General features: G+C 38.0%; 1 protein-coding gene across 1 annotated transcript in view; it reads right to left on the reverse strand.

Moving 5' to 3' along the window:
- The window catches only part of LOC115218748 (protocadherin beta-15-like), a 139,811-nt gene that overhangs the window by 76,055 nt on the left and 41,814 nt on the right, over positions 1 to 21,942 (reverse strand). The gene's annotated exons all lie outside the window — the stretch shown is intronic.

The raw sequence follows: 21,942 nt of genomic DNA on the forward strand, positions 1-21,942 counted from the left end.
CGTTCCAGGAGACAAATAGAAGTAGTTGATAGCTCCTCTACCTAGGAGACCAAGTCAGTAGCGGGGGTGGGTGTGCTGAAAGCGTAACTGCTAGAGTAAGAATAGCCTGGGCAAAGTTTAGAGAGCTCTTACCCCTGCTGGTGACAAAAGGTCTCCGCTAAGAGTAAAAAGGCAGACTATATGATGCGTGTGTACATCAGCCATGCTACTGGTAGTGAAACATGGGCCGTGACAGCTGAGGATATGCGTAAGCTTGCAAGAAATGAGCCAGTATGCTCCGATGGATGTGTAATGTCAGTGTTCATAATCGTCAGAGTGTAAGTACTTTGAGAGAAAAGTTGAACCTAAGAAGTGTCAGTTGTGGTGTGCAAGAGAGACGGCTGCGCTGGTATGGTCATTTGACGAGAATGGCTGAAGATAGTTGTGTGCAAAAGTGCTACAACCCTAGCATTGAGGGAACCTGTGGAAGAGGTAGACCCAGGAAACCTGGGACGAGGTGGTGAAGCACGACCTTCGAACTTTAGGTCTCACCAAGGAAATGACTGAAGACCGAGTCCTATGGAATTGTGCTGGCATGAGGACCCGCAGGACTGTCAGGCCATATCCCGTGGCCCCTACCTGGGACGTAGTCGATCCACCGTGCATACCTTCCTTCTTGTGACACTTGTGAAGACCTGCTGAGGCAAGTGAAAATCAATCAAAATAGATGAACATCAATGGAATTTGTATCTTTGTGGTACCAGTGCCTGTGGACACAAGAAAACCATCCGAACGTGGCCGTAGCCAGTACCGCATCGACTGGCCTCCGTGCTGTGGCACGTAAGAACACCATCCGATCGTGGCCGTTTGCCAGCCTCATAAAAACACCATCCGAGCGTGGCCGTCTGCCAGCCTCGTCTGGCACCTGTGTCGGTGGCACACAAAAACACCATCCGAGCGTGGCCGTCTGCCAGCCTCGTCTGGCACCTGTGTCGGTGGCACATAAAAACCCATCCGAGCGTGGCCGTCTGCCAGCCTCGTCTGGCACCTGTGTCGGTGGCACATAAAAACACCATCCGAGCGTGGCCGTTTGCCAGCCTCGTCTGGCACCTGTCGGTGGCACATAAAATCACCCACTACACTCTCGGAGTGGTTGGCGTTAGGAAGGGCATCCAGCTGTAGAAACACTGCCAGATCTGACTGGACTGGTGCAGCTTTCGGCTCCCCAGACCCCAGTTGACCCGTCCAACCCATGCTAGCAGGAAAGCGGACGTTAATTGATGATGATGATGATGATGATGACATATATATGTATACATATATATATACATATGTATATATATATATATACATATGTATACATATATATATAACATATATATATATATATATATATATATATAAATATATACATAAATACATTATATATACATAAATACATACACACACCGGCACACATGCCCACACGTAATTACATATACATATATAATAAATATATATATATACATAAATACATACACACACAAGCACACATGCACACACACATACATGTGTGTGTGTGTGCGAGCGCGTGCGTGCGTGTGTGTGAATAGATAGAAAGATAAATTGTAGACACACACACACACACACACAACACAAAGAGAGAGAGATGCATACAGACACATTCATACACATATACACACACACACACACATGTGTTCGACCAAGAAAAAAAACGAAAGGGGAAAAGATGGAACAGGCAAAGTTAAAAAGACAGGGAATCTACATCATAAATAATCGGCAGAATTTCTATTAAGCGTAATTTCTATTCCAAGTTGGCCGTCTTTAAAGATCACATGCAGAGCTCAGCTCCAGAACAAAGGGAAGGAACACCAACCAGCACGTGTAATTATCTCCCTTGTTCCATTAAAAAAAAATTTCTTAATACAAAGAAAGACAGATTCAATTGTGGCTGAAGCTAGTTTCTTCTCTCAACAAGATTTTTTGCTCTCACCTTAGAAACCATTATAATGATTTCCTCTCTATTACAGACATATGTAATTTTTAATTCATCATTCCCTGAATTCATGGGAGGCTACACTGAAATTAGGACAGCAACAGTTGATATGGATATATGCAAAGCATTTACTGACTTCTAGGATTTTCATCTAGTTGCATTCAACGAAATTCTATTCATTAAGCAATGAGTCTCAGCTCTTTTCTTCTCCTTTTTCTCTCTCTCTCTCTTTTTTCTTTCTTCGTTTTTCCGTTTTTTTCTTTTTACTTCACATATCCATTGAAATTCCCCTGGATGAAACTTTTTTTTTTACAGAATATTTAAGAAACCATGAACTTGTTATCTAAAATTTTCATTCTACTAGCATTTATTATTATTATTATTATTATCATTATTATTATTACTACTACTATTATTACTACCTTTTCAAACTCCACCCGTCTAACACCCGTGGACATATTTACAAAGTCAGAAAACAGCACAGCTCCCATGACTTCAGGAAACATTTTTTCACACTAAGAGTTGCTGAAGCATGGAACAAACTGCCGGCATCGGTTGTTAGTTGTCGGAGCACTGCATCCTTCAAAACTTCCATGCTTCCTGAGATTCGCCAACACTACACCTGATTTTCTCCCCTCCATACACACACAAGCATGTATCTGACTCATACATTGTTCGCTTTCCAGACATTTGTACATTACTGCATATGCTTTATATGCATTTTTGATAAGTTGTGGTGCACCTGAGCACTGTATGCAATAACTTCATTATTATTATTTAGGTGGTGAGCTGCCAGAGTTGTTAACACACTGAACGAAATTCTTAGTGGTATTTCGCCTGTTGCTACATTCTGCCGAGGTTGACTTTGCTTTTCATCCTTTTGGGGGTCAATAAATTAGGTACCAGTAAAATTCTGGGAGTCGATGTAACTAACTAGTCCCCTCCCACAAAACTTTGGGCCTTGTGCCTATAATAGAAAGGATTATTATTATTATTATTATTATTATTATTATTAAGGCGGTGTGCTGGCTGAATCAATAGCACTCCAGGCGAAATGCTTAGTGGTATTTCGTCTGCTATGTTCTGAGTTCAAATTCCACAGCGGTCAACCTTACCTTTCATCCTTTTGGGGTCGATAAATTAAGTACCAGTGAAATACTGGGGTCGATATAATTGACTTAATCCCCTCCCCTAAGCTGCCCTTGTGGAAAACATTTGAGATCATTACTATTTTTATTATCATAATTATTATCATCATCATCATCATCATCATTATTATTATTATTTCTTTTAAAATATATTCCCATCACTCGAAATAAAAGAACATTAAATTTGATACACAGGCATATGGCGTAGTGGTTAAGAGTGCAGGCTACTAACCTCAAGATTCCAAGTTCGATTCCAAGCAGTAACCTGAACACTAACAATAATAATAATCAAAAATACCTTAGGAATGAGAACCCAGGTTCGAAATTTCCCAAGACACCTGAAGAAGGCTGGAGGGTATATCAGCCGAAATGTTGTGTTAACAACAATCAAAATGGTGACAAATATCCATCGAATGTAAATAATGTAAATTGGGCATGGCTGTGTGGTTAGGGAGCTTGCTTCCTAGCTACATGGTTTCGAGTTCAGTCCCACCACGTGGCACTTTGGGCAAGTGTCTTCTGCTATAGTCCCAAGCCAACCGAAGCTTTGTGATGGAATTTGGTAATTGGGAGTTACTGCCATGTGTGTATTTGTGTGTGCAGGTGCTTGTGCCTCTCCGAGAGAGAGAAAGAATGATTACATTTGATAATCCTTTATTTTTTTATTCATATTTCAAATTGTGGACACTTTACCTTCATCATCATCATCATCATCATCGTTTACCGTCTGTTTTCCGTGCTAGCACGGGTTGGACGGTTCGACTGGGGTCTGGGAAGCCAGGAGGCTGCACCAGGCTCCAGTCTGATCTGGCAGTGTTTCTACAGCTGGATGTCCTTCCTAACGCCAACCACTCCGTGAGTGTAGTGGGTGCTTTCTACGTGCCACCGGCACAGGTGCCAGGGGAGGCTGGCATTGGCCACGATCGGTTGGTACTTTTTACATGCCACCGGCACAGAAGCCAGTCAAGGGCGTCGCTGGCATCGGCCACATTCGGATAGTGCTTTTTACGTGCCGTCGGCGCAGGTATCGTAACTACAGTTTCCATTTGGTATTTATTTTGATATTAATGTACTGCTAAGCTCGCGGTATCGCCCACGTACACATGGATGTACCTACAACCGTTGCTGGAAGGCTTTTACGAGACACACGCGGTTGATACAGCGACGTGGTCCATCCCGTAAATTCCTGAAAGATGACAACTGTGGCAAGTATAAGGTAGAGGCCACCAGCGGCAGGCCTGCGATAGGCCTGCGCCCGGAGCTCCGTCGTGCTACTGTGCCCGAAATCGAAACAACGAACCTAAGCTCGCGGTATCGCCCACGTACACATGGACGTAGGCGCGATCGATGCTGTCAGTCGCCAGGAGTGTGTGGCGATATGCACTGGGTAAATACAGCGACGTGGTCCGACTCAATAGGTCTCCCAAGCACAGCAGATCACCCTGTCTATTTAAATTTCTTTCTCTAATTTCCTTTTCTCATAAATCTCTCTCTCTCTCTCTCATTTACTCCCTTTTCCCAGCCTCTCAGATTTTAGGTACTGTTCACTGAAAACTTTCATAAACAATACTAGAAATAAACTATTAGTACACTATAAGCATCTCTCTTTACTCTCTTTACTCTTTTACTTGTTTCAGTCATTTGACTGTGGCCATGCTGGAGCACCGCCTTTAATCGAGCAACTCGACCCCGGGACTTATTCTTTGTAAGCCCAGTACTTATTCTATCGGTCTCTTTTTGCCGAACCGCTAAGTTACGGGGACATAAACACACCAGCATCGGTTGTCAAGCAATGCTAGGGGGACAAACACATACACACACACACACATACACACACACACACATACATATATATATATATATACATATATACGACGGGCGTCTTTCAGTTTCCGTCTACCAAATCCTCTCACAAGGCATTGGTCGGCCCGAGGCTATAGCAGAAGACACTTGCCCAAGATGCCACGCAGTGGGACTGAACCTGGAACCATGTGGTTGGTAAGCAAGCTACTTACCACACAGCCACTCACAACAAAACATCATGATTAACATTAGAGTTTGAGTAACCAATTAGAGATTGCTGATGTGATTAGGTTTACTCTCTTTTTCCCTTCTCATGAATCATAAAGTTCTGGTGGCATTGTTAAGAAGTTTATCATCCGTCCTTTTACCTGTTGGAGTGTGGCCATGCTGGAGCACTACATCAAAGGGGTTTTTCATTGAACAAATCAGCTTGAGTATTTGCTTACCTATTTATTTATTTTGAAGTTAGGTTCTTATTCTATTGGTATCTTTTGATGAACTGTTGAGTTACAGAGGCATAAACAAACCAGAACAAAGACACGTAGATACCCATCTACACACACACACACTCACACACACACCACTATCAGCATCATCATCATCATTTCACATGCTCTTTACATGCTGGCAGAGGTTGGATGGTTTTACATTAGTTGGCAAGTCAGAAGACTGTGCCAAGCTCTAACGTCTGCTTTGACATGGTTACTACACACACACACACACACACATACATACATACATACAAACATACATACATACATACATACATACATACAAACATACATACATACATACATACATACATACACACACACATACATACATACATACAAACATACATACATGTATACATACATACATACATACATACATACATACATACAACATACATACATGTATACATACATACATACATACATACATACATACACACACACATACATACATACATACATACATACATACATACTTACATACATACTTACATACATACATACATACATACATACATACATACAACATACATACATACATACATACATACATACATACATACATACATATATATGTATGTACTGCATATATACATATGTACAATCATGCATACACACATGCAAATACATACATACATACATGTAAACACACATACACACACACACACACTCTCACACACAAACACAGTGAGCTTCCACACTGTTTTCGTCTATAAAATTCACTCACAAGGCATTGGTCAGCCCGGGCCCGTAGTAGAAGAAAATTACCCAAGGTGCACCATGCAGTGGGACTGAACTTGAAATCACGTGGTTGCAAAGGTTCTGAAACCACATGGCTGCAAGCTTCTGAACCTCACAGCCATGCCTGGGCCCATGTTTATTTCACATCTACATGATTTCAGGTTCATTTATAACCTTGTATTGACCAAAGCCTTGTGACTTAAATTTAGTTGGCAAAAACTTTATGGAAGCATATGGGAAGACCTTTTCATATGTTTGGGTTGCAGACCCATGGCCCCAGAGAGAAATTAAGCAAGGTGGAACAAAACTACTTGCAGATCTTGTTACAATGCATATGTATGGTAGGAAGAGGGCACTTTAAATACAAAGGCATTGAGCTTTTATTTATTTTTTTAAGGCAGGTTCCTTTAGACAGTCACAGGCTCCTCCTGACAGGCCCCCTTGCTGGTGGCATGAAAAAGCACCCACTACAATCTCAGAGTGGTTGGCGTTAGGAAGGGCATCCAGCTGTAGAAACTCTGCCAGATCAAGATTGGGGCTTGGTGCAGCCATTTGGTTTGCCAGCCCTCAGTCAAATCGTCCAACCCATGGTAGCCTGGAAAGCGGACGTTAATTGATGATGATGATGTTGATGATGATTATTGATAGTGATGATGGTGGTGGTGGTGGTGGTGGTGGTGAACTTGGATCAGTTGAGTCTGAATGTCATGCTGTTCTTTTGCAGCATCAGGATGATACGCATTTACTTTGATGTAACAATTAATTTAGATTATCCTTAATAATACTGCATCATGGAATTTTCAGTGTTATGGTGTCACAATGTCACACTTGAACACATGAATTTTTCAGTTCTATGTCTAAGAGATGAGGAATTCTGTACATTATTTACATTATTTACATTCGACAGATATTTGTCCTCATCTTGTTTGTTGCTAACACTGTTTCGGCCGATATACCCTCCAACCTTCATCAGGTGTCTTGGGAAAATTTCGAACTGAGGTTCTCATTCCTAAGGTATTTTCGATGCTGTTGTTGTTATTATTATTATTATTATTATTATTATTATTATTATTATTATTATTCAGGTCACTGCCTGAAATCAAACTCAGAATCTTGGGGTTAGTAGCCCGCACTCTTAACCACTGTGCCATACGCCCATGTATGACATTGTACTGTTAACTTATTCAATTAATTATTATATTCAATTAATTCATTTTAATTTCAGGGAAACTGTCTCAGTGTGACTGCATCCATTGACAGTGTCACAGTGTAACAGTGTTTCTTGTGTGACTAGGTTTTGGTGTCATAGTGTAACTGTGTTCCTATGTAACTGTACTGGAACATGAATACATCACAGTGTGATAATGTGACTGTATCTCAGTGTTACTGTTACTGTCATAGTGATACTGAGCACCAGTGTGACTGTATCACATTGTAACATCTTGTCAATGTGACAGTGTTTCCATATCACAGCAATTGGCTGAATTCAATATGTGAAGCACTATACACATTTTTATCTGAAATAGCTTTAAAAGCTTACTTTAAATTAAAACTTGTATAAGGCTTCAAACATTGAATCCAGTCCACTGTTGTGATGTGGAAATATTGCCATACTATGTGACTGCTACATTACGATACACTTCCATTGTGACAGTCACACTGGGATACAATCACAATGTCACACTATGATGTATTCATACTAGAATACAGTCACAGGCAGCGAGCTGGCAGAATTGTTAGCACGCCGGGTGAAATGCTTAGCAGTATTTCGTCTGCCATTACGTTCTGAGTTCAAATTCCGCTGAGGTCGACTTTGCCTTTCATGCTTTCAGGGTCGATTAAATAAGTACCAGTTACGCACTGGGGTCGATATAATCGACTTAATCCGTTTGTCTGTCCTTGTTTGTCCCCTCTGTGTGTAGCCCCTTGTGGGCAGTAAAGAAATAAGAATACAGTAACAGAAGAATACAGTCACTCTGTAATAACCAAAACATAGTCACACCCAAACACTCACATCATTGGACACAATTTCCCTAGGATTAAAATGGATTAATTGAATGAGTTAATCTAGGCAGTCACACATTGACAATGTCACAGTGTCACGGTGTCTCATTGTTATACTGTGACAGTCTCCCTAGCATTAAAACAGATTAATTGAAAAAGTTAATACAGACCATCACATACTTTGACAATGTCTCTGTGTCACAGTGTCCTAGTGTTACACTGCGACACCATAACACTGCTAATTGCATTATGCATTGTTATTAAGTATTATTAAAACTAATCTAAATTATCTGCTTAATTAGGCGCAGGAGTGGCTGTGTGGTAAGTAGCTTGCTAACCAACCACATGGTTCCGGGTTCAGTCCCACTGCGTGGCATCTTGGGCAAGTGTCTTCTGCTATAGCCCTGGGCCGACCAATGCCTTGTGAGTGGATTTGGTAGACGGAAACTGAAAGAAGCCTGTCGTATATATGTGTATATGTATATATATATATATGTGTGTGTGTATGTGTGTCTGTGTTTGTCCCCCTAGCATTGCTTGACAACCGATGCTGGTGTGTGTTTACGTCCCCGTCACTTAGCGGTTTGGCAAAAGAGACCGATAGAATGAGTACTGGGCTTACAAAGAATAAGTCCCGGGGTCGATTTGCTCGACTAAAGGCGGTGCTCCAGCATGGCCGCAGTCAAATGACTGAAACAAGTAAAAGAGTAAAAGAGTAAAAGATAGTAATCATGGTAAACATATATTATGCTAATGCTGCAAAAGACACTGTAATTGTCGTTTAATCCAACAACTTGTTGCTAATGCAGTATGAAAAACCAGGGTCTAGCTCAAAGGATAATGTTTCTTCTGAATATTTTTGCAATGAGGTATTTGTTGAGATTCTAACATGAAAATCTAGGAACAATGTAGAGGGAAAAATTTACTACTTGTAAAATTAAACCAAATGATTGAATAAATGAAAATATTGTATATATAGCTTCTTGTACAATTGTATTATGCAATCACAAAATGCTTGGTAAAGAAACACACACACACACACACACACACACACACATATATATATATATATAGTTAATCCAAACAAGAAAGCACAAAAATACACAACAACGCAAGGACGTGGAACAAATATAGTATTATTGGACGCTCAGGAAAGAAGGAAAAAAGGAGGGTTTAACGTTTCGAGCGGAGCTCTTCGTCAGAAACATAGGAGAAGGAAAGATCCAGAGATGGGAAGACAGAGGAAAAAAATCGCCAACAGTACACACGCGGTCACATTTTGAAAGGAAGTACATTAAAGGACTAGTTAAATAATATCAGAAAGTGAGGAAGAGAGAAAAGGGGAGAGAGAGGGGAGAAGGGGGAGAGAGAGGGGAGAAGGGGGAGAGAAAGGGGGGAAGGAGAGTGAGTACAAATTTTAAGGTTGGTTGATGATTTGGAAAGAGGAAGGGATAAAGCTGTACCCCTTGCTGTGTACCTATGGTCTCCTGAATTTATGGATTTTTATTGGCTGAATCACAAATGAGGATGGAGTTTATATAAAGAAAATGTCACAAATCTATAAGTATGAAAGCAAAACTTTTAAATTCTCATCACCATCTAACACCCGTGGACATATTTACAAAGTCAGAAAACAGCACAGCTCCCATGACTTTCGGAAACATTTTTTCACGCTGAGAGTTGCTGAAGCATGGAACAAACTGCCAGCATCAGTTGTTAGTTGTCAGAGCACTGCATCCTTCAAAACTTCCATGCTTTCTGAGATTCGCCAACACTACACCTGATTTTCTCCCCTCCATACACACACAAGCATGTATCTGACTCATACACTGTTCGCTTTCCAGACATTTGTACATTACTGCATATACTTTATACGCACTTTCTGACAAGTTGTGGTGCACCTGAGCACTGTATACAATAATTTCATTATTATTTTTATTATTATTAAAATGAAAAATTATTGAATACAAAGCAATTAAAAGTAAAATCTTAAAGCATGAATGGCAGAAAAGGTCTTTAGCCCTCTGTCAAATGTAATGCTTATTTATTCTCATTGTTTTGAATTAATCATTGAATAAAACAATGGATGGGGGTTCTGCAATTTCTTGCTGAATGACCTCAGATGCTTTGGATAAGGTGCTCAAATTTTTATGTTCACGTAAGATCTCACCTTCCATCAAATCTACATTACCTGTAAAGCTGCACAGGTGTGTTATGCATCAGATGTCAAAGTAATTGCGGAGCAATGTTAAATCAATTAACGCGTCACCCAGTCTTGCGACCATGAATTACACCACCTTCATCACTGTGCCCTGCACCTTTACCCAGGGGTCCTTTCAGTTATCATCTACTGAATACCTTTACAAGGCTTTGGTCAACCTGAAACTATTGTAGAAGACACTTGCTCAAGGTGCCATGCAGTGGGACGAAACCTGGAGCCAGGTGGTTGGGACGGAAACTTCTCGACTATGCACCCACACACACACACACACACACACACACACACACACAACACACACACACAAACACACACACACACAACACACATGCACATACACACACACACACACACAACACACACACACAATCACACACACACACAACACAAACGCACATACACACACACACACGCACACTCACACACACACACAATCACACACACAATCACACACACAATCACACACACACACACATATAACACACACGCACATACATACACACGCACATACACAATCTCACACACACACACACACACACACAGATTTTTGTCTCGCAGGTTACTTGGTGACCCTGTCAGTTCAGGTGCCACTTATAAAGCATCCAGTCCACACTGTAAAGGGGTTGGCATTTGGAAGGGCATCCAGCTGTAAAAAAACCTTGCCAAAACTGACCTTGTCTCTGCTTGTGCCTCATAAAAAAGCACTGAGTCTGCTCTGCTGAGTGGTTGGTGTTACGAAGGGCATCTAGCTGTAAAAATCCTGCCAAAATAGTCACAGAAGTCTGTTGTAAGACTTCTGTCTGGTCAACTCCTGTCAGACCATGCCACCCATGTCAGCTTGGAAGGCAGACATTAAATGATGATGATGATGATGATGATGACTGATTTCAAATTTTGCCACAAAGTCATCAAGTCCAGTAGAGAGGACAAATGGATTACATTGGCCCCAGGGCTCAACTGGTAATCATTTTATCAACCTCAAAAGCAGATGGCTTGACATGCTAGAAATAGCATTTAAATGTCTTTCAAACAACAATTCCCTATCATTTTTGGTAGGTGATGCATCAGATAATGTAATCAAGACAACATTATGGCAAGAAAAATTAAGACAAAGTGGTCATAGTTTAAATGTGCTTAGTCATAGATTATATATATATATATATATATATATATTATATATATATATATATATATATATATATATATGTACATATATATATATATATATGATGTGTGTGTGTGTAATGTAGTAATTGTTATGGCCAGCCAGAAAGTTACCATCGTTTTCATGTTTATTACATCTCTTGGCAATATGGACAACTCATCAAACTTGCTGGCCAGATGTACATAACCTTGTTGCCCAAGACTATATTCTTACCTCTATTAGTATTTGCTTCCGGCCAGCAGGTCTGATGAGCCATTTATATTACCAAGAACAATAATAGGCATGAAACCATTGGTGACTTTCTGACTGGCCATAACTAATGATTGTCATAAATATTACTGCTCAAAATTTTTTTTCCTCTATGTATGTATGCTATGTATGTCTCCATGTGATATGAAATTGAAATATTGGTGCTACTTTGGCATATGATCTACAATTTAAAGGGAGATTACTTTAGGTTACTTTTTAGTTTACTTCTCAATTTCTAAATTTTTTTAATAAATTTTTTTGTACATTCTTAGCATTGTAAATGTACTTTTTTCAAAATTCTTGCTAAACTCTGCCAAATCAAGATTGGAGCCTGGTGCAGCCATCTGGTTCGCCAGCCCTCAGTCAAAATCGTCCAACCCATGCTAGCATGGAAAGCGGACGTTAAACGATGATGATGATGATGATGATGATGAACAAAACCATGTTTCGTTTATATCTTAGTAAATGATAGTAAGGAACCAAGAATAAGCAATATAATAATTAAAATAATCACGTAGATCAAAAGGTTGGCAGCCACAAGTTTTGCAACATAAAGTTGACAAAATTTCTGTTTTTCCCTTCACTTTGAGCTTCCTTCATTTCTCCATCACACCAATGATGTGGTACAACATTTTCTTCTTCATCTAAAAGGTAATTGTTTTCGTAAGAATGCAACTGCCTTCGACTTGTCGCTGATCACATTGCAAAATTCTTTAGCTAGCAGCTTAAAGGTTTGTAGAAATTGCTAAGTAAACTAAAATATTATCTCCCTTTAAATTGTAGATCACATGCCAAAGTAGCACTGAAATATTTGTATTAACAGCTTGACATAGAACAGCATTACTCAAATTTTTACAGATAAAAAGAAATATTTGGCTGGTCATTTGAGCACTTAGTTCTGAGTTGTGTGGCATTTGCAGCTCCTAAATATGTCTGATGTTCATTGGATAATGAGAGAACTTTATTCTCATTGGCTTGTTTGGAATCACATGGTGGTTGCTACTATCTGATACTGAATGGTGAACAACTGTAACATGATGAGTGGAAATAATTTCTCTTGTCAGTGATATAAATTATAAGAAATTTAGTATAATAGAATTAGCAGCTAATGGCTTACTATCAAACAGTAAAGCATGATGATAGTTCAATTTCTCTGTTAAGACATAGAATATGGTGCAGCGATATGAGGTGTTAAGTTTATAGAAAGATGTTAACATATATTTAATGGCTTAACAGTAGCCAGTGAAGAGTCTTGTTAGGGGACACGGTTGACTTTTGAAATATAAGAAGTTTGTTGTAGAGATACACAAGACAGCAACATGCTTAGGTAGAGTCATTAGAATGTTCCAGGTTATACTGTAGAAAGTAATTATATGGTCTCTGTGTCTCCAATAAAATGAAACGTGGAGGTGAAGTTTTCATTGTCCATATTTGCGAAAGAATTTTCATGTTGAATAAACCTTCACTTAGATTCATTGCATACAAAAGTTTCACATAATCTCTTGGAGTATCATTTGGTTGGATAGTAGCTGGTCTATAGACCATTGTCTTAGAAAAACAAAATCCTCTCTATGCACAGCTGATTTGATTGGGCAGTTGTAAATGGGTGCCTGAAAGGAAGTTTGCATTACTGTATGATTTTTTTCTTTTCTGTTATAGCATGAGATGCTGGAAGAGTTGTTGTCTAAATGAGATTAACTCACCTTGACATTATGTGTGTTACAATGCTTGTGGAATTTATGTGTTCTTGCTGGTGAAAGTTCCAAATTATATTTATGAGGGTTGGATGGAAGATTGAAGAATTTTAATTTACTTTTACTTATACTCTTTGGGATTGAGAATGGGGGGGAGCCTTCAAGTACTCACTAAAGCTACACCTCACTTTGCCTCATTTTAGTGGATTGCAGAAAATTTGAAGACGTTTGTATTTGAAGACATATTAGATATATTTTTTGTAATACAGGTTACTAAATCCCTAATTATAGATAAGTTAGGAAATTGGAATAATAAGTTTTCTATCACGGTAGTATATGCCAGTCTTGAAGTCTAAAGTAATGTCCAAGAAGTTTGACTGTGGTCATAATTTTTGTGATGGTCATATTTAAACCAAACTTTTTGATGATTGCTATTGACCTCTTTTTTTTTAAATCTATCCATAACATGACTATTCATATTACTTGAAATTTCCAGGCTGTCATATCTTTACAAGCCTAACCAGTGAGAAAATGAATGTTTATCCTAGAGCATCTAAGACAAATATTCTAACAAAATCTGAAACCTCAGCTTCATCATAACTGCCTATAAAAAGGCTGAATAGCTGGTTACTTTCTGTTTGGAACCATTAGGGAGTCATTATGACATAAGAAGGACCTCCTAGCATTCGTGATTACTTTTGTATTGAAGCTAGTAATACTAGTAAATTGGCTCCCAAAATCCAAGGCTTACAAGAAACATGAGTTTGGTACAGAAAGATGAAAATCTATGATTTCAAATTGAGTGAATCTGCAGGTTACTTTGTTCTTAATATTGTGAAACTATGTCTAGTGTATTAATTGATTTAATACTCTAGACATTGTGGAGGTGCAATGGCCCAGTGGTTAGGGCAGCGGATTCGTGGTCGTAGGATCACGGTTTCGATTTCCAGACCAGGCGTTGTGAGTGTTTATTGAGCAAAAACACCTTAAGCTCCATGAGGCTCCGGTAGGGGATGGTGGTGATCCCTGCTGTACTCTCTCACCACAATTTTCTCTCACTCTTTCTTTCTGTTTCTGTTGTACCTGTATTTCAAAGGCCAGCCTTGTCACACCCTGTCTCACGCTGAATCTCCCTGAGAACTATGTTAAGGGTACACGTGTCTGTGGAGTGCTCAGCCACTTGCATGTTAATTTCATGAGCAGGCTGTTCTGTTGATCGGATCAACTGGAACCCTCATTGTCGTAACTGACGGAGTGCCACTCTAGATATTATGACCCAAATCTGACTCTACCTATCTCACTTTTAGAAGGGTTGGAAAGGAAAACATATTTGTGGTTCTTAAAGTTAATGTGAGGAGATTGACTAGTGAAGCATTTCATAAGGTCTTCTATCTTTAATAGTGTGACTAGCTCCTCCTTTTATTAAGTGCTTAAACTGTATTTTGCACTATTAGTTTCTTGTATGTATTGATAATGTGCTCTGTTGCATTTTGCCATGCTTTCCTTTTATCATGTCTTTTCTTTAAACATTAAAAATGTAGCAGATTGTTTGAAAGGTACTATGTAATAGATCAAACAAATAATTAAAATTAATCAGAAAATTGTTGGAGCAGGGCAGAAATCTTACCTTTTTAAAGAGGTTAATTAAGTCAGCTTTGAAATTCTTGGGGGTCTTTTATCTAAAGTGGGGGAGCACTTTTATGATTTGAAGTGAAATTTACCTGCAGAAAATACTGCAATCATGTTAATGCAGAAGTAAGGCCTTCCAGTGCATTTTCTTAATCACAACTTCTTCCTCTTCAGTAAGGTATGGCATGTAAAACTTCCTCGATGGGATCTCAATGCTCTTTAACCAGCTTTAACCATTTGTTCTCCATTGTTAGATAGAGATCAACAAGTTTTACTAATGAGAGTACAATGAAAGAAAGGAGTACTCAAAAAACATTTGATGGTGTTTAAATATTTGTATTAACAACTTAATTCAGAATAAAATTGCTTGAAATTTCACAGATGAAAATATAAAAATAAATTCATCAGTTTTTAAAAGCAGTTAGTAGAGATTGGTCACCAGCATGACACCACTTTTGTCATGTGATCCAAACCAGCCAATGAGGATTAGCCTTTATAAAACTTCAAGTAATACAATTTTGAGTTCAAGTGTTGATGAAAACATTTAACAACTATGATTCTATAGACACTTAAATCTTAGTGAGACTCAATTGCAATTAGTTGGTTAGGATAACCAATCAGTCACTCATTGGCAGCTGAATTCTACTAATGACTAATGATTTAGAGGTAACTTTAGTACAATGGGTGGGAGCAGTTACCCTAAAAACAGCAACCCTATATGGTGTTGCTTCACCATCCATAACCAAATATTCAGAAAGTCAACAATTTCTTTTTCCTTGTGAAACTTCAAGCAATTCAAAGCTATTGATACAAACGTTTGAACTCTGTGAAAGATATTGAGCACTCTTTTCTTTCATTTGGGTACTTACCCATATGTCTGTCTGTCTGTCTGTTTGTCTGTCTGTCTGTCTGTCTGTCTGTATGTAGTATGTATGTATGTATGTATGTATGTACGTATGTAGTTATGTATGTATGTATTTATGTATGTATGTATGTATGTATGTATGTATGTATGTATGTATGTATGTATGTAGGTATGTATGTATGTATGTATGTATGTGTGTGTGTGTGTGTGTGTGTGTGTGTGTATGTATGTATGTATGTATGTATGTATGTATGTATGTCTCTTCTGTTTTTTAATTATTATAAATCTTCCACTGAGGAGGGGGCTGGTTTACAACAAAGACACAAGGCTCCATGTTTGGGATGTAGTTAACACAGACAAATTCACATCTGGAACTTGAGAAAAGTCTTGCATATTTTTACTGTTCCACTCGCAGTTTGCACTTGTAATGCATGAATCAGCCAGTCATTTTTTCTTTCTGAAAATCCCAGTTTATCCAGATTCTCCTTTAAGCATTTACTAATGAAACCTAGTGCTCCAATTATTATTGGTATGGATATGAAGTCATAGTCTAGATATAGAAGCTGGAGGTTTTGAAGCAGTTGTCCATAGATATCCTCTTTTCCTTTGATTTTCAAAGAGATATTTATATCTACAGGGCAGCTGACCTCTGTGATGGTATATATCTTGGCCCCTCGCTCCTAAACAACAATATCCTGCCTGTTATGTTTACATTCGACAGAAGTTTTGATGGAAATATTCCACTAGTATTCCTTGAGTTGGTGTTTATGAACGTATCCCATAACAGGGATCTTCTACGCTTATTTCAGGGCAGCCTTTTATAAAGTATGTATATGGTGCAGGAGTGGCTGTGTGGTAAGTAGCTTGCTGACCAACCACATGGTTCTGGGTTCAGTCCCACTGCGTGGCATCTTGGGCAAGTGTCTTCTGCTATAGCTCCGGGCCGACTGATGCCTTGTGAGTGGATTTGGTAGACGGAAACTGAAAGAAGCCTGTCATATATATGTATATATATATATATGTATGTGTGTGTGTGTTTGTGTGTCTGTGTTTGTCCCCCTAGCATTGCTTGACAACCGATGCTGGTGTGTTTACGTCCCCGTAACTTAGCGGTTCGGCAAAAGAGACCGATAGAATAAGTACTGGGCTTACAAAGAATAAGTCCCGGGGTCAAGTTGCTCGACTAAAGGTGGTGCTCCAGCATTGCCGCAGTCAAATGACTGAAACAAGTAAGAGAGTAAAAGAGTAAAAGAGAAAAAGTATATGTGTGTTTGTATGTATGTATGTATGGATGGATGGATGGATCGATGGATAGATGTCATTATCCAGTTTTATTTCAAGATTTTTTGTCAGTAGAGAAAGAACCGGTTTCTGACCAAGATCCAAGGCTCCTTTATTGGAATTTTTACATCAACAGGATATTATTCCATATACCTGTGTATGTGTGCAATATTTGCAGTCAGTGCACGTGCAAATTTGTACGTTTTGTTTTATGTATGTATTCTTATGCATATAGTTGCATGTCTAGACATGCACTTATATACTTAAACGACATCCAGTGATAATTGTATGCATGCACATGTGTGTGGTGTGCGTGTATGTGTGTGTAAAGTACAGGTAAGATGAGAAGAGTACTTACATCTTCTGAAATGGTGCTGTAGTGCTGCTAATAATGGTGGTGTTAGTAGTTTCAGCCATAATCTTTCTAATAGATATCCACTTGGTATAAAGTCTGATTTTTTTTTAAATCTGGTTTGAGTAACACTATAGTGGCAAGTAACAGGTGTTGCCCTTATTCATAATTGAAGAAATAATTCAGTTACTGATTTAGGCTTGAGAGTTAGCATAATTCTAGAAGAAAACATTCAAAGAGGAATTGTAAATGGTCATCTATGCCTGCACGACTAATGTCGATAGGTGCCAAGTTGTATACGTGTCTGTCTGTCTGCTTGTATGTATATATGTATGTATGTATGTATGTATGTATGTATGTATGTATGTATGTATGTATGTATATATACATACATACATATATATATACATACATACATATACATATACATACATACATATATACATACATACATACATATATATATATATATATATATATATATATATAGACCTTTATATATATATAAACTGTCCGATGAACGGGGACGTGAAACTCAGAGTAACAGGTTTTGTTGAATTTTCCGCTGCTTTAAATAAAGTATATATATATATATATAAGATATATATTATAATAATAATAATAATAAAAATAAAAATAATAAAATATATATATATATATATATATATATATATATTATATATATATATATATATATATATATATATATAAATTTATAAGTATTAATTAATAATTTAAATAATTTTTCAAATTTTAACTTTAAATTTAAATAATTTAAATTTTGAATTTTATATTTTATATATTTTGTATATCATATTAATTAATTTAATTTCTATGTATTGGTTTATGTTTTTCACTGTTTGATTTGCCTAATAGTGGTTTTATCTCTAATTTAATGTATGTATGTATGTATATATATGTTTCCTGTGACACATGTTAACTTTCTATTCGAAGATGGAACTAGTAACTTCTTTTATCTTTTACTGGGGATATTCCTTGATCCTTCAACAATGGAACTATGAACTGCTAATATCTTTCACTAAAGATTTCCTTAATTCTCTGATCATAAAAGTGCTAACCACTATTATCTTTCACTAAGTATGTTCTTTAATTCTTCGATGAACTGGTAACTACTAATATCATTCATTAAAAACATTCCTTAAATCTTTCTCTCCAAAGATGGAATAGTTAGTTTAAGTGGAAATCTTTGCTCAATGATGTATGATCCGCATGCTCAGCTATTCTTGAGAGATGAACAAGTGCGAGTCTGCTGCCCTAACCACTGGGCCATTGCGCCTCCACACACACACACACATATATATATATATATGCACATGCACACACACATATATGCATATACACATGTCTATAATAAACATTATGTCTCTCATTCTCCATCATTTTTAACATTGATCTCATCATGCTTACACATGTGGTTGGGTCTTTCAAACATCACATATACACATTCATATAATTTATTTTTCACTCAAAGAGAAGACCTTTTGTTACCAAAAGAGATAATAATTCCTAGATATTCCTCCAACCCATTCTTACTCTGGTCCCTAGACATTTGGAACATCCACTTCCACTGATAACACAAGGGGACATTTTCGAAAAAATTTTTAGTTATCATGCTTTTTACAATTAGTCCAACCTAATTTGAAGGTGCTAAGTTCAGAAGTGCCCTCAGAAATTTTCTTTCACATCAAGGTTTTTTCGTTAAACAAAAATTCATTTACATTATTTACATTTGACGGATATTTGTCCTCATCTTGTTTGTTGCCAACACAACCACCACGCCATATGCCCATGGGCGTATGGCACGGTGGTTAAGAGTGCGGGCTACTAACCCCAAGATTCTGAGTTTGATTTCAGGCAATGACCTGAATAATAATAATAATAATAATAATAATAATAACAACAACAGCATCGAAAATACCTTAGAAATGAGAATCTCGGTTTGAAATTTCTCCAAGACACCCGATGAAGGTTGGAGGGTATATCAGCTGAAACAATGTGTAAGCAACAAACAAGATGAGGACAAATATCCATCAAATGTAAATAATGTACAGAATTCCTCATCTCTTAAATATAGAACTGAAAAATTCATTTTTTACCATGAAATATTCTTTTTGCCATTAAAGGCAATAAGAAACTAATGCAAATCAATTAGTACTTTTTGTTGTTTAACAAATATATTACAAAACTATGCTTAATTGCACAACTTAGGATTGACATTTCTGTCAAACTGGAGTTTCAGCTGCTCAAGGAGTGAACTTTGTCTTTGCTTCTTTGCATGATACCAGTTGCTTTGCAGATACCAACAATAGTTGGCTACCATGCTTTTGTATTCCATCTGTCTTGATGCCTAGTCTCCGTGGTCTTGATTCCTTGGTGGAATCTTTCTCTGTTGCTCATCACTTATTGCAGCAAGATTTTCATGAAAATAATCCTGACAACTGTGCAGGGAATGCACTTTTACACTCGTGTTGCAAAACTAAAAAAAAAACTGGTTAACAGGTTCTGCACAAATTCTTCATAATTCGAAGACTTCCTGTTTCTCAGGAAATCAGACACAACCACTGCAAAAGTATTCCATGCTTCTTTTTCAATGACAGACATAGTCTCCAAAAACATTTCATTCCGCAATAACCACCTAATCTGTGACCTGTCAAACACACTGGCCTTATTTTGCTCACAAGGCAAAGCTGGAAACTTTTTACTTAAGTACTTACAACAGTCACCATTCTAATCCATGGCCTTCATAAATTCCCTCATCAGCCCAAGCTTGACATGTAATAGGGGAAGTAAAACCTGCATGAGATTAACTAGTAGCCTATTTAAAACATTCTTCTCTCCAATTTTGAACTTCTTTCTGTCTGGTCATGTCTTTTGTATCCATTGGTCACTTTTTGAACAACTGTCCCAAGGAACAATCCAATGACTTCTGACCCAAGTACCCATATATAATCAAGACATACCCCTCATACTGCATCTTTTCAAGCAATATTTTCATACCGTTACAGTTTCCTTTAGCATTAGAGAATGTCCAACCAGCATAGAAACAAATGTGGTCGAGACAATGGAATTTACCATGCTACGCCAGACTTCACGGTCCATCATGGCATTACGGAAGTCCTGTTGCTGGATGCCTGTATCCCTGGAGATTACATCAGGGTAGGAGAGTGTGCGCCCTCTGGTATTGTGAGTAGATGGCTTCCAGAGGAGAAGAGTAGAAATTACCTCTTTTTCAGCTCTACAACAATGTCCAGCAAACTGGACTCTCTTACCTTTCACCTGTGTCATCTCTTGTGAAAGGTAAGAAACAAACACATTGTGACTATGCAGCAGAACACGCAAACGACTGGCTTTTGAGCTGTGTATGCAAAGCTTCCAGTCTTCTGGATTGTATTTTCATCCCATGGTAACCATGAGACTTTTAACATCATTCTCTCGATACCTATAAAAGGCAAATTTGGTTCCCAAAGTGATCTGGAAAACTGATTGACATCATCTTTATATATAAAATTGAAGCTGTGTGTCTGTCTCCTCCGATTTAGATTCCTAACTACTCCCACATTTTGCGGTGCAGTGTAACCAAATTCGGGTATCTTATATCGGGCCCTTCTGGGTATTAGCGCGCGTCTACGATGAGTCTATGATTTAAAAAAAAATTTACCATCAGTTTTTCTCATTTTTAATGCATTTTTGGCATATATAAGGGAAGTAACTCTCTAAAAATGTCTACGGTGAGTCAACGATTTAAAAAAAAATTTACCATAGTTTTTTTTCCATTTTTAATGCATTTTTTTTGCTACTTTTTGGCTATAACTCTCTAAAAATGCTTATACAGTTATTTCCCTTACAAACCCGAGCAACGCTGGGTGATACTGCTAATATACTATAAAAGGCAACTTTTGATAAATCTAGACCACAAACTAAATCTTTTAACCTGTATGAAACGTTTTGTCAAAGCTTCTTATCCCTCATGGTTCTTGTCTTCCAGGTTACCACACTCCATCTCTGCATTCTTATCATCAATGTCATCAACAAAGGACATGAACCCTGGTGGTGTCAGATCATCCAAGTGGGATACAGGTCGAATACCTGAATCCAGAATTGGATAAATGATGTGACACATAGACTTAGAATTGAAACCAGATATATCAATCATGGAAGAATAACGGTCATCATGATGATTTTGTGGTTCCCTCCACTCCATGGCAATGCCAAAGCTTTGGTGATTTCTTTGGCCCTTCGCCCACTGTCTTGCTGTTTCAACACTCATTTTACACACTATAGGGGTGGGGGTTGCCCAGGCTTT

The sequence above is a fragment of the Octopus sinensis genome, linkage group LG14, assembly GCF_006345805.1.
Source record: "Octopus sinensis linkage group LG14, ASM634580v1, whole genome shotgun sequence".
NCBI classification, from domain to species: domain Eukaryota; kingdom Metazoa; phylum Mollusca; class Cephalopoda; order Octopoda; family Octopodidae; genus Octopus; species Octopus sinensis.